Below are 15,814 nucleotides of genomic sequence, written 5' to 3' on the forward strand. Positions count from 1 at the left end.
TGTATGAGTAGTTTATCTTGTGAGAGAAAAGGATGAACAAGGGAAGGCCTGATTTGCAAACATGGAGAGGGGTGTGTGTGTATCTTTTTGCTAAATTGCCATAGTTTCCTTCCTATCCGTTAGATATAAATCCGACGGCCTATATTGCAGGATGGCACACACACCATCATCACCAACTCTGTTTTCTGCTCCCTCCGTTCCAAAATATTTTTCTTTTTAGAGATTTCAACAAGTGACTACATACTGAGCAAAATGAGTGAATCTACACTCTAAAATATGTCTACATACACATCCGTATGTGGTAGTCCATTTGAAAACTGAAGAAGACAAATATTTCGGAACAGAGGGAGTATAAGAGTAGACATGGAGATATATCTCCAGCATGGTCCACAACAAAAATGTGATGGACTGATTAGCGCCGAATGCTCGGAACAAGATGACCTGAGTTCGAATTCTATCTTTAACTTTAGATTTTTATATTATATATTACTTATTTAATATGTACTTCTTTCTCTACTGTATTGATAGTGGAACCCACAGCGTACTTAGGATACAAGATTAAGGATGGACTTGTTTCTTTTTAACTTTATGTACGAAGTTGTAGCCACCATGCAAGTCATGTGTACACAGTACATGCAATTAACTTTTTATGGAGGGAGAATCATACACGCAATTAACTCAAATGGATTGGATGTGACTATTATTTCCAACATAAGAGCATCTCCAACGACAGCCGGCAAATTTCCTCCCACTTCCTTCCGCGGAGGACGACATCGAACGCGAGCGGCATACATTTTCACAACTCTAACCAACCAGATGAAATTCGTGCAAACACGGACTGATTTCATATAAGCATGAAGGATTTCGTATAAAAAAGCTGGATCTTCATACAAACATGATGGATTTCATTACATTTACATGAACTGAGTGGTGGTAATCCGGCTCTATTGGTATAATTAATACTCCCTCCGTCCGAAAATACTTGTCCTAGAAATGGATGTATCTAGACTTATTTTAGTTACAGATACATCCAATTTATCCATTCTTAGAACAAATATTTGCCGCCAGCCGGAGAGGGAGTACCTAATCTAAATGGCCGCCTGTGGATCCCTTTGTCTTCCTCATGTCCGGCAGACACTTGCGGGGTCTATGAAGGTCCTCGAAAGAGACGAAGCAGCAAAGAAACCACCTGAATGCGCAGTCGTCGCCTCGGTGGTGGCCTTCATGGGACCCAATTGGCGGCGGCCTCCAGTGTTCTACTTCTCCTCGATGATGGCGGCGGACACGGAGAAGCTGGCCACCGACTCGTCGCTCGCCACGCACCCAGCTTCTGTCTTTGTCTGCATGGCGCTACCGCAGGCACGGGAGGTGCGGCCGCATGCACGAGAGGCGCGCCCACAGACACGGGAGGCGACTCCACCACAGACACTGGTGGCATGGTACGACACAGCAACAACGACGCCCGTACCGGTGTGCTCGCCGCTGTGACGGCGTGGAGCAACTCGCCACTCCTCATCGAGCTAAACTGGAGTAGCGCGTTGCTGAACCACGCGCCGGCTTGGGGCGGTAACTGGCTCTGTCGGGCCAAGAGAGGTTGGTGAAGCACCGAGCGACATCGCACGTATCCGGAGGGCTCGGTGAGCCACCCAGCCGGGTAGTATGCCAAAGAATGGCTCCTCGGAAGCCATCGGAAGAGTGGAGAAAATGGTGAAGGAGGAGAGGGGGGAGCAGCGGAGGGGTGCGATTCTTGTCTGCTATCTGTCTGGCCTCGTTTAAATAGAGGGCGGACGGTAGGAGCTTGGCCGGCGTTTGGCCTTGTTTAAACTGAGGGCGGATGGGAGGAGCTCGGCTGATGTTGCGTTTAATTCCGGCCCACTCATGAACGGCCGTGTGGTCGGAGTAGGTTTCTCGGTTTGCATGCGGGTTTAACGGAGGGGTTTAATGGAGGCGAGGAGGCGTGTTCCGCCGGGCATGCAGCGGGCGGTGCAGTACTATTTGATTTGACAGCGGGCGGCGCAGTTCCCGATACGGCTTTAATGCAGGCGAGGGAGAGGGTAGCGGTTCCCGAAATGTCGAACGACCAATGATGCATCCTCCTTCAATTAGCATTGTGAATGCATGAGGGAAGTAATGGGAGGAGGACCAGGAAAAGAGGCTGCATGATGTGAATGCAACGCAGTTTGCACTCATATAAAGGCGCCCCTCCATTCCAATGCATCTACCACATCGTACGCACCTAAGCATTTGCCTAAGCACCTACACTAAGCGCAAAAGTGCTCACTCCAGACCCATGGCGGTGATGCGCGCAAGCGGCCAGCGGCTGTGCCAGATGGTCCACGACGTCGGCCTGCGGCATGGCGCCGAGGATCGTCTCCAGACGGTGTTGGTAACCGACTGGTGGATGGCCGCCGTCGACGCCAACTACGACTCTCAGTTGGACTAGATGATCGTTGCCACCACCAACAAGTTCACCGTCCTCAAGAAGCTCGCGAACGACATTGCCGTACTCCTCTAGCCCGCGCGCCTAGGCTCCTCATTGCATGCCACCCTAGTCGTCCTCCATGGCCGGAACCTCTTTCAAGCATTGGTGGCCCTGCGACTGCCCGTCGATGCCACGAAGAATGTCCACCTGGAGCTCGTGCTCGCCACGAGGCGCCTCGCCCTGCAAGAATTCGTCGACCTACACATCCACGTGTACGAGCAAATCGTGTACATAGGTATATACAAGGCCAGTGAGGACGCTACGACGTTGGCGTTCATCAACTGGCTGGAAGCCTTGGATGCCTTTGCTGAGAAGCACCTTGACCTCGCCACAAAAGCCGCCGCTCCTTAGCCTCCGGTCGATGGCCCGACGCACTAAGTTGAGGATGAGGAGGTCATACATTGATGGATGCATCTTTATTATTGCCTCCTGTAACCACCATTGTGGTTGCATCATCATGGACTTAATTCTTATTGTGCTATTGCATCCTCGTTCCAGTCAATACCGACATGTGCGATCCCTTTGCTTAATTATATGCAACACTGTAACTAGTACTCCATCCGTCAATTTATAAGTTGTGCTTACATTTTCCATCAACTTTGTGCAACGCAGGGGCATCTTGCCAGAAACACTAGAACATGTCGGACCGCATGTGACCAAACCGACGATGCACCAACCTAGCTACTACGTACCCTGCTTATCTGGCGAAAATAGCCCGCCCTAGAATTTCCAATCGTTATTTCTATCTATCGATCATGCCAAGGAGCAGAACCAAATGTTACAATTTATACATGTTTCTCTACTCCTACTCCTATAAAAGACTCAGTTGATGATGTTGGTGTATCTGCCATCCGTCATTTCTGACCATTAGATCTGTATCTAACGGTTGTGAGGTAAGTTGTGGCATTTTTGCAGCAATAGCCCACTTCTCTGCTCAATTTGCAAAAAACCCCTTATTATCTTGAAATCAACCACATCCCTCCCTCACCTCATCAAAACAGCCTGAGAAATATATTTTGAGTGAAAAGTAATATATTTTTAGTGGTATATATGTATATCAAAACAAGAGTGATTTATTTCAAGTTTGTGAACAAGTACTACTATTCTACTACTTTGGATCGGTCGCAACGCATGGGCACATTGCTAGTAAAAGGAAAAGGCCTACCGCGTTCTCGTCGCACCCCCACATGCCCGGAAATCGGGAGTACTCCACGGCCCGTCCCGCACGCCACATAGCTAGGGAAGGCGTGTTGCCTAGGATTTTCACTTTCATGTAGGACCGCCGTTGAGCAAATCGGCTATTGGCAAACTGCACCCCGCCCGCTGCCGGGTTGGAAAACAGAAACGAGGGGAAGATCTAGCTGTAGCATGGAAGCCAGGAAATTTGGTGTCAGGTGGGGCTCATTGATACAGTAGGAGCGGGAAGATCTTGTTTTGGGTGATTTATCAAAATTCCGTACTACTACTCCTACTAGTACGAAGTTTGTAATACAACTAGTACTACCACTATACAACTAGGTACGTGCATGGCACATCATCGCAAGAACAAAAAGCGGGAAGATCTTGTTTTGGGTGATTTATCTTTTTTTCAGTCAGCGTAGTATGAATAATATGATGTGGGGGGCACTCATGAAGCTTATGTGGCTTGGTTGCATGGCTATGAAAGGTTGGAGAAAAATAATAGATAATGTGTTTAGAGTGCACTCCACTAAATAGATATACTTTGGATCCATTGCAACGCACGGGCCGGCACATTGGTAGTAGTAAGAAAAAATTCCGGGTTTGGCATCAGCTGGTACTGCAGGAGCACCACAAGGCCTGCCGCAGGAGTTACATTTACCTCTCGGGGCCCACAGGACCGAGCTTCAGTGGCTTAGTGCACCGGCCTATGAGTATATGTCATGTGGACCTTAAATGCGGCTGGCCCACATGTCATTCTCATGGTGGTGGCGTGGTTCGCGACTCACTCGTTTGAGATGAACCGACCGGTGGTGGCGTGGTCGTGGCGAGGGTGCCACAACTGGGCGTTGGGGCGTTACGAGGCATAGATGGCCACACTGGCGGGTACTACCTATAGTATATAAGTACTCCGGCTAAGAATTCATGCCCGGGATGAAATGTGTCACAGCCGCTGGATGAAAATTCGATGGTGCGGGAGTACGGATCGGAGTACAGGAGCGGAGCAGGCAAACCGCGTCCAATCGGGTGTGGTTGTGGTAGAAAGTTGATGGTTGCTGCAGTTCAACTAGCCCGCATGTCATGCACACAAAGGCAGAGGAGTGGTGGGGCCGAGAGGGATGAGGCGCACATCGAGGGATCTGATGCCGTGGGTTGGAGCGGCGTCGTGGGAGTCGCGTGTGGGTGTGGCAGTGGTAGAAACAAGAAATGTGATGGCCACCGTGGTTCCACTTCCATGGACAAGTTGTCCTGTCTACTGACACATGCATTGCATACCGCTCACTGCAAGGAGCAGTAGTAGAGAAAACTTGTTCCAAAGATACCATTTTTTCAATAAAATTCTCGAGATATCATTAGTTTTTACACATGGGATTACTCCTGCAAGGGTCAATCACAACAGGTGTTTTGTAAAAAAAATGCATCTTGATGTTCCCTGCAATGCACGGGCATCTTGCTAGTTATAGAAGAAGCCCACACGGGTATCTTGACGCAGGGTGTGCCACCGACCCAAACTCAATTGTTTTCAGACGCTTAGGTGCACCGAATGTTGTGCCATGCTACAAAATGTAAAAAAACAGGTCTGATACGTCCATTTTGCATCATGCTTTTATATTGATATATATTGCATTATGGGTTGTTATTACACATTATGTCACAATACTCATGCCTATTCTCTCTTTTTTACAAGGTTTACATGAAGAGGGAGAATGCCGGCAGCTGGAATTCTAGGCTGAAAAAGGAGCAAATATTAGAGACCTATTCTGCACATCTCCAAAAGTCCTAAAATTTCACGGTTGCACGTTTCAGAATATATATAAAATATTGGGCAAAAGAAGTACCAGAGGGGGCCGCCCACCATCCACGAGGGTGGGGGCGCGCCCTACCCCCTTGGTGCGGCCTCCTGCCTCGTGGGCCCCCTGGCATCCCTGTGATGCCCATCTTTGGCTATATGGAGTCTTTCGTCCTGGAAAAAATCATAAGCAAGCTCACGGGACGAAACTTCGCCGCCATGCGGAGCTGTTCTGCCAGGGAAACTTCCCTCTGGGAGGGAGAAATCATCACCATCGATCCTCTCATCGGGAGGGGGTCACTACTAGGAAAACCCTTACTAGTAGCGCGGGCACCAGCACTACTTCTACGGCGCTACGGCTATTTTGTAGCAGTAGCGCTTGTTTAAACCAGCGCTACTGCTACCTGTATCTAGTAGTAGCGTGGGCTTCAAAAAAACGCTACTGGTAAGCAGCGCTGCTACTACTCCAATACCCCACGCTACTGGTAGTATTTTCTTTTTTTATGTTGTTGTATTCGTATTTTTACAGGTTTTATACAGTTATAACATACACATACACTGGAACTATATGAAAAAGTAATGTCTCATCATCATCATCGAAGTGGTACAACATAGTCTCATCATATCAACATAGTCTCAACACAAATGATGTCGATCTCATCATCTCGAAATAGCGATACAAGTTAATGATCACATGTCTCTTACATTGTCACCATAGACACATGTTTCATCATCTACCTAAACTAAGACATAAATGTTAAGAGCGATCACGATGATCAAAAGCGGTATGATGTAGTAGTTTTTGCGGCGGCGCTGGTTCTGAATCCCTTGTTGTGCTATGAATCTCAAGTAACTAGCTTCGGCTTCCGCTCTGCTATCAAACCCTTTCTGGCTTCCACCGGAGAAGCCAGAGACTTGGGCCTGACACTCTGGCCACTCATCATACACAGCCGGAACATGCCTTACATACACTGCATACCACTTCCTCGCCATCGTTGATCTATATACCTGTCAGAGATGCACATATATATACCATGAAGCGAATTCAACAAAATAGTTATGAAATAGAAGCAACATATATAGTAAACATAGTTAACAAATTTCATCGTACCGAAAGTAATTAACTAGGGCGCGGCACCATACATCTAATAGTTTCGTCGTACTGAGAGATTCGAAGTTTTGTCGTACATAAAGTAAAAAGTAACTAAACAGACACATTGTTTTTAAGCAGTGCACTCTTCCCATCTGTCCATATCCGGAAGGGTGTCACCAAGCTTAGTGAAAGGCCTCATGTCCTGGCGCTGTAGAGCAATACGGGTTCGGACGTTAGCTCGCGATATTGGGCCGCCGTAGAACATCCCATTCTCTTCGAGGACATCTTTGATGATGATGGACGCAATTTCCTGTTGGATCCGGTAGAAATCATTTCGAAGTCGATTATCCAGCACGGCTCCAAAGGCTTCGGCCCATCTCTGGATATGTGTATCGGATGAAGATTTCATGCAAAGTGATTGCACATCCCTTCTGTACTCCATCATTAGATGGATGATGTAGAATCCATCATTCTCACTTCTTGCCGGTTGCTGGATGCAACAGAAGTCAGTCTTGTGGCTGAAACAAAGCCCGGCCTTATTTTTTTTTTGCATTGGATGTAGCCACCCCGCATCCTGAAGCCCAGCATAGCTCTGTCCAGAACATACTTTATGTGTGTGTAATCTTTCTTCTATATGTTCTTCGACGGGTCCAAATATATAGCATGGGAGTAACGCGGGTAAAGAACAATGAGAACGGCACGACACCCCCCGCTACGCAAAATACACGATCATGTTTAGCCTCCATGCATGCAAAGTAACTATTGAAATGCATGAAAGGATGTATGTGTTATAGTGCTATCCGCGGATGTCTTACCTGGGATGATAAGGTAGGAGAATCGTTTCTTTGTCCTTATTGCTGACCAAGAATTCTTCGATGTACTGATTCGCATATTGAAGGTTGGCGTCGTTGATTGACAAGAAGTCCTCATGCATGTAGTATGGGTCCGCGACCGCAAGACCGGTGACTTGCTCTCTCCTGACGATGTAGTTCATGTGCAGCGCATACAGGCGGACGAAGGTAAAATCGAGTGTCCTCATTTGAAACATCTAGAAGATGTAATCAAACCTCAGGAAGAAGTGGTCCGCGGGGCATGTGTGGACATACATCTTGCAACTGCTCGGCACATGAACCGTATAAAGTGGGTATCCTAGATCATCTGAGGCGAGGAGGCTTCTCTCTGTCGAAAGCACATAGTCATGGAGTCTCCTGAGATCCCCTTCTATGGCAGCTAGTGCATTCAACGGTACCATTGGCTGTCCCGCGACATGGATTAATGGCGCATGTTTCATCGGTACATGGTCAACCTTGGTCGAAGGCGGCTGGCTGCTAGAACCAACATTGCCAGCTTTATTGGATTTTCTCGCCGCCGGTCTCTTCCTCTGCTTCTTCTTGGGCTCAAGTGCTGGTGGGTCTGTTAGACCCTCCTTGAGCACCACCCCTAGTGTTGTCGGGCTCAGCTTTGGATGACTCTGGCTAATCAGTTGAGCTTGGGTGGATCCGGCATCTGGAGGCGTGTCCAGCGAGGATTGCATGAACAAAGACTTCTTGCACTCCCGAGGACGTTTCGGCTCTGGTACAGGCATCTCATATTCATATGGTTGACTCATTGTTACATCGTTGTCAAAGGCAGTATTGAAATACTGGTTAGGGTCATCGTCGGCCTCCTCCATGTCATGATCCCTATCCTCTTCCATGGGGCAGATGGCATCATCTGCCGGCGGAACAGTTGGCCCTCCTTCCTCATGTCTCTCGATTTCAGGAAGCAGCACAGACGATGGTTGTACTTGTGTAGGTGGTGTTGTGGTCATACCTTCCTAAGGTCCCGTCGGTGTGCTCCCGGCCACCTCGACACGAAGAAGATTTTTCAGCCACAGGATCGGCCAATTTTTGCATTGCCCAAGCTGCGTGGGGGACCCTTGTATCAGACGAGGGAGACCCTTGTTGCCCGCTTTCACACTTGCCACGGAGACCCTTAAGGCATTATCAGGCATCTGTCGGGGGTGAAACAATTGATCCTTAGGCTTCACTATAGTACCCTTCCCCACATCCACCAACCTGCCCTTCATGTTGTAAAGGAGGGTGCACGGAGTGGAGTCAGCCTACAAAGACATATACGTGCGGCGTCAGAGATCCAAAAAGAATAGCAACTGAAGAATAATTAATTAGTTGAGTTGATGAAGGTGCGAAGACGCGTATTTACCGTGAGGGCATCGAGCTCAGCCAATGTCGACGGCCCGACATTCAAGCCAGAGACGGAGCTAGGGCTACTGTGAGAGCTGGGCGGAGGAGCAGGTGCCGCTGGAGGAGGTGCGCCGGTGCGATGTTCATTGAGTTGCTCCCGCTGAAGCTAGGTATGGGAAAATCACTTGGTGGCGCGTTTGGATTTTGTTGCGCCCATGTGACCACTGTTGGAATCAAGCTTGTAAAGGCAGCCACCATATCATCTCTATAGGCACCCATGTGACCACTGTTAGAAGCAGCTTCTTCAAATGTTCATTCTTCCGTATTTTTGTGTCGTTGATGTTAGCGGTATCCCATAGGATGCATCCTAGTTGGTTACTGTAACACGCTGCCACTTCTCGTGGCTCTATTGGCTCGAACTCACCAGGGTGCACCGCTGTGACCACCATTCTTCCGGTGCCGAGCTCATTTGGGCGTCGTGTCCTCTTTTCCTTCTGTCCCTCACTGGCTTGGGAGGTCCCACCTTCCGTGCTGCAGTTAGGAACATCATCAGTGCCAGTCTCAGTGCCGGTGTCGTTGGTGGCATCAGTGTCGGCGCTGGCGCCACCACCGTCATCATGCGTCATGACAAGGCGGTCTGGACACCCAACTTGTTGTGCCTCCTGATCCGCCAGAAAGTCGAGGTAGGCGTGTGCTTGACCTAATTGGGACTGAGAACCTCCGGCCTCATCGGTGTCGGTCATGTTTCCTAGGGTTCAATGTCGTAGTGGTTTAATTATCGAGCTTTATATAATAAAGTGAATAATGAAAAAAGTGACCTTTGTTTTGCCGGAAATGTCGTTTCATTGCCGTCGCGGCAAATATCAAGCACTCGATATGTCCAACTTTCTAGCACGAGTCATGCCGAAATTCACAGAAAATTTCGGCATGACCTTTGCTAGAAAGTGCACATATAGAGGGCCTAAAATTTTCTGGAATGGAAATGAATCAAAATTCCCGGCAAAACATAGGTCACTCGCAATCCGGAAATGAACCAACAACCAAAATCCAGTAGAACTATAGCACCACAACAATATAGGATGCTCACTATAGCAGCACAACAACCACATGCACATGTACTCTCCTCTAGCATCTGCATGGATAGAGATCTATATAGTGTGGGTTTTGGGATGCTCACTATCTGCCTGTCGAGGATGAGGGTGTGGTGTCGATGATCTTCGAGCGGCGTCGTCGAGCGGCACGTCGGTGATCTACCTGTGCATCAAGCATTCACAAGATAAATTATTGTACACACACAAGATAAATTATTGTAGACACACAAGATCAATTGTGGACCTACAATCTGCCTAATAAAATGTTCATTTTCATTTTATTTACTCTATAAACAAACTAAACACTCATTTTCATTTACTCTAGCAACAAAATCCAAAACAAGCATATTAACAACATTCTAACAATATGCATTTTAACAGCAAGCATTTGAACAACATGCATTTTAACAGCAAGCATTTGAACACTCTAACAATAGGCATTTTAACAACAATTGAACACTCTAACAACACACATTTGAACACTCTAACAACAGACATTTAACACTCTAACAACATGCATTTTAACAGCATTCAACATTTGGACAACAAGCATTTGATCAAAACAAGCATATGAAAAGGGAGGGAAGAGGGGGTGGCACACCTCGGTCGGGGTTGGGATCAGGGTCGGGGGTTGCCGGGGTAGAGGGGCCGGGTGCACCTAGGTTGGGGTCGCCGGGGCAGAGGGGCCGGGGTCCTTCTCCTCCTCCTCGATCTGCAGAGAGACCAAATTTGGTCAGAAAGAGAGAGAGAGAGAGAGAGAGAGAGAGAGCAGGGGCGGCATGGGGGGAGGGGTCGGGCCAGGGGTGCACCTGGGGCAGGGGGCAGCACGGGGGAAGGGAGCGTCGGGGTGGCCAGTGGCCTGCGTCGAGGATGGGTGCGGCGCGCGTCGATGGCGCAGTGGGCAGGTGCAGGAGTGGGCGGTGGCGTGGGCGGGTGCGGGCGTCAGCGGCGTGGGCGGGTGCGGGCGTCGGCGTTGGCGAGAGAAAGTGGATTCAAGCGAGAGTGAGAGAGAGGAAAGAGATAGGATCTAGCGAACGGTGCTGTAGGCAACTTAGCTATAGCGCGTGTTGGAAAAACGCGCTATAGCTAAGTTAGCTATAGCGCTGCCCAAGCCAAAACGCGCTACTACTATTTATTTTTTTTATTTTTTTATTTTTCTTAGCTATAGTGCTGTCCAGGCAAAAACGCGCTACTGCTAATTTTTTTTCTTTTTATTTTTCTTTTTATTTTTCATATTCCACAAACTTTCTTCCTTTTTATTTTATTTATATTTCTCTTTTTATATTTATTAATCTTTTTCTTTTTCTTTTTCTTTTTCATATTCCACAAACTTCCTTCCTTTTTCTTTTGTATTTTTCTTTCATTTCAGTTTCCACAACTTATTAGTTCTTTTTTCTTTTTTTTCATTTCATTTTGCAAAACTTCCTTTCTTTTTCTTTTTCTTTCATTTGCACTTTTCTTTTTCTTATCTTTCTTTTGCAGTTTCCTTCCTTTAATTTGGTCTATCGTTAGAGCAATACCACTGTTACCCTCCGGATAATAATTAGTATAATATATATTAGATGATTTAACCGCTAACACCGGTATACAAAAAAGACACACACAAACTTTGGGCATTAGTTTGTCAGCTTGGGCGACGATGACGCTTTAGACTGATCTTCTTCCCTCTTTTGTTCATTGTCGAATAATTGAGCCCATGGTCATGAATTTTCCTTCTCCAGGGATTACGATCTTTCGTAGGTAATGTAGTCTTCATTCTTCTTTTGACATATGTTTCGTCGTCATCATCATCATCTTCCCTCATCGGATCACCGTACTGGTCATAGTCTTCCTCGTTGGCGTCTACATCCATTCCGGCGATGCTCCTTTTGCTTCTCCTCATGACAACACAACTGGGATTGATCGGATCAGTTATGAAGAAACATTGTGTCACATGTTTAGCATGCACCCATGGCTCATTTTTGGTGATGGCGTTGACGGTACCGCTATCATCGGAGTCGGGTATACACATGGTAGTGAAATGTCGGTTTTCTCTGTGTACATTTTTAGCCCATCTGACATGAAACATCGTCACGCTATGCAATCCAGAGTAGTTAAGCTCCCATATCTCTTCGACCCTTCCATAATATCTTTCAGTTACATTCCCGGTCATGGCTTCCATCGTTACCCCTGAGTTTTGGTCATCACTGTTTATATCTTTCTCCTCCGTGTTGAACGTGTATCCGTTGATATCATATGCTTGATAAGTCGCGAGGTTGGTCGAGGGGCCATGTGCTAAGGCGTATATGAGTGTTCCGTTCGGACAACCCTCTTCCGGGGGATTAGCCAGAACTCGCTCTTTGAACCAACGCATGAAAGTGGAGTTGTGCTCTCTAATAACTTCAGCCTCCGTCCTGTGCGCCCCACGGTCACGGTATTTCTTTGCGATGGTCTCTTTGTACAGTGTCATGAAATCTTCTAGCACATCTAGGTGTTGTAGCACTACTAAGTTTGCCCTGTCAATGTCGTTTTGTCGGCCCGAGCGTAACACATTCAAATCCCTATGACCGTTGGTGTGACCTTCGCCTTCGAGCCTTCCACAGTGCTTGTTCATGGGCAAACCAACAACACGGTCTTTGGTCAGATAACTCTCACAGAAAGAGATGCACTCTTTGGTTAGATATCCCTCAGATATTCTTCCATCTGGACGGGACATGTTACGAACGAATCCTTTGATGACCCCATTCATCCTCTCGAACGGCATCATGCTATGCAGGAATGTCGGCCCTAGGTCGATGATGTCGTCCACGATGTGGACACATAGATGCACCATGACATCAAAGAATGCGGGCAGGAAGTACATCTCTAGCTCATTCAGTATGACAACAATCTCTTCCTGTAGCCTATGGAGTTGCTTCACACTGATCGACTTTCGAGAGATAGCATCAAAAAAGTGGCATAGGTCAGTAAGCATCTCACGCATATGTGTGTCCATAATTCCTCTAAGTGCAACCAGGAGTAACTGCATCATCATCACATGACAGTCGTGAGACTTCATCCCACTGAACCTTTTTTTCTTAGTGTCCAGATATCTGCTTATCTTCCCACAGTATCCGGAACTAACTTTGATTCCGGCAAGGCACTTGAACAATTGATCGACCTCCTTCGGATCTGAGGTGAAGCAAGAGGGGTGGCAATATTGTTCTTCCTTCTTGTTTACTTTTTTGCCCCTATCTTCCGTCTCCGTCTCCGTCTCGGTCTCCTCTAGCGACGTTTTACTGGGCATTTGGAGATCTTTCCTGATTTTCAAAAATTCCAAGTCTTTTCTTGCCTTCGGCCCATCCTTGGTCCTCTTCGGCATGTTCATCAATGTTCCAAGAAAACTCTCAAGGATATTCTTTGTGATATGCATTTGATCAAGGCTATTAGGCGTGTCGAGTATGGGCCAGTATTCCAAGTCCCAGAAAACAGATCTCGTCTTCCATACCTTTAGCAGGGGCTCCGGCGCCTTTTTCTTCGTATTTCCCGGCGAGGGGCACTCTTTCGAGTTCTTCAATAACTCATATATTTCTGCACCGCTACGCTTACGTGGAGGACCTCGATGCTCAGCCTTACCATTGAATAGATCTCCACACTTTCTCCATGTGTCATCCTTCTCGAGCCATCTTCGATACCCCATGTACACGATTTTCGAAGACCCTCCATCTTTCGATAGCTGCAGAGAAGTTGTATCATCCATGCACCTCGTGCATCCGCAATATCTGTGGCACACCTGGCCGGAGAGATAGCCGTAACCGAGATAGTCCTGCACTATCATGATCAGCGCGGCTCTCATGTAGAAATACTCTCCTTTGCTTGCATCCCATGTCTTGGTCGGCGTTGTCCATAAGGTCTGTAACTCCTCTTTCAGTAACCCGAGATACGGATTTATATCATTTCCCGGTTGTCTCGGCCCTTGAATAAGCATAGCCATGTGTATGTATTTTTCCTTCATGCACAACCTGGGGCGAGGTTGTACATCCATACAAACATGGGCCATGTGCTTTGATTGGTGTTCTGGTTGCCAAATGGATTCATGCCATCACTACTAGCGCCAAGCACGATGTTCCTTGGATCATTTGCGAAAAAATCAAATTCAGCATTTAATGCTCTCCACTGGCTAGCATCTACGAGGTGTCTCAGCTTCGGCTCATCTCCGTCATCTGGCTTCACCCTCTCTGCGTGCCAGCGCATAAGCTTTGCTTCCTTAGGATCTACGAATTACCGCTCTAGACGCGGAGTGATCGGAAAGTACCATACAACTTTCTATGGAGATTTCTTTCCGGCCTTTTTATATCGTGAAGCATTGTACTTTGGACAGATGGTTTTTTCAGCGTGCTCGTTCCGATATATGATGCAATCATTGATGCATGCGTGATATCTAATATGTGGCAGATCAAGAGGGCACACGATTTTCTTTGCCTCCTCGACACTAGTAGGACATAGGCTTCCCGCGGGAAGAACCTTCTTTAGGTACTTCAGAAGCTCATCCAGGCTTGTATCTGTCCATTTGTTTTTTGCCTTCATCTTTAGAAGTTCTAGTGTGAAACTCAAGCGGGTCACCTCGGTATTATTGCAAACATCATACAAAGGAGTCATCGAGTCTACCTCCAGTTGCGCCAGTTTGGCCTCCTCGCTAGAAGCAGCTCTGTCGCTACTAGTCTTCTTGCGAAGCAGGTCTCGAACATGCGGGTCCCGCATGGCTGAACTTAGTAGCAACGAAGACGGTGGCGTGTCCGCGTCTTCTCCGCCTTGAACTGGCTCCTCGCCATCGACATTTCCGAGGCAATCTTCCTCTTCGGGCACATAATCGGTCATCTCTTCGTCTAGTGGCCCCATGTCGTTATTTCCTGCCCCGCCGACGTCCTCCTCCTCCTCCTCATCATCATCATCACTTATCCACCGAGTATGGCCATGCATGAAACCATGCATGAGCAGGTGCGCCTTGAATTTACCACCCTCAAAGGGGGCGAGCCTGACTCTTCCTTTGCATTTTCGACACGGACATAAAACATCCTTCAGTCTTTTTTCATACATGTCATCCATAGCGGATTGCCAGTATCTTTGCACCTTCCTTCCATTGACCTTCATGATCACCTGCGCGCGAAGCAAATATTTTAAACACGTATATATGCATGCATGGATCAAATTCATACAAAAATTCGGCATGACCTTCCCTAAATATAGGACATATTGAGTTTGCATGCCCGAAATTCACCGAAATGGAATTGAATCGACATTTCGGCATAACATAGGCAACTCATGTCACCCACATTATTTCATCAAATACACAATGTAGGAAACTCAAATTATGGCACACACAAATCGGTATATATATTCTCATATCGCCCATATATATATATAGTTGCGGTCCTATCCACACAAACACCTTTTTTTGCTCACCTATGTGTTGAGAGGGATATCAAGCACCTTTCTTCTTAATTACCTAGTAGCTCTAGATATATAGCTGTAACTAGCTAGCTAGCTAGCTAGGGAGAGAGAGAGAGAGCTAGCTAGGGAGATAGTGGGAGAGGAGAGGGAAGGCATTAATGGAAGGGGGTGGAGGGCAAAGAAGAGGGGGGGGAGGGCATTAATGGAGGGGGTGGTGGTGGAGGGCACAAAGAAGAGGGTGGTGGTGGTGGAGGGCAAAAAGAGGGCTCTAATGGAGGGGGTGGTAGAGGGCAAAGAAGAGGGGCAGGGAGGGCTCTAATGGAGGGGTGGTGGAGGGGGAGCATTGAATGGAACAAGCAAGGTGCAAGGAAAGGGGGAGAGAGGAAGGGGGAGAGGAAGAAGAAAGGGGAGGAAGGAGGGGAAAGGTGGTAGGTGGGTGGCGACCATAGCAGTAGCGCGGGGTGCCAAAGCACGCTACTGCTATGAGTGCCAGTCAAAATATCTTCTGGTATGTAAAACTAGCTATAGCGCTTGTACAAAAACAATGCTACTGGTATAAGTTTACCCATAGAAGAAATAGCAGTAGCG

This window comes from Triticum urartu, chromosome 3 (assembly GCF_003073215.2).
Source record: "Triticum urartu cultivar G1812 chromosome 3, Tu2.1, whole genome shotgun sequence".
Taxonomy (NCBI): Eukaryota; Viridiplantae; Streptophyta; class Magnoliopsida; order Poales; family Poaceae; genus Triticum; species Triticum urartu.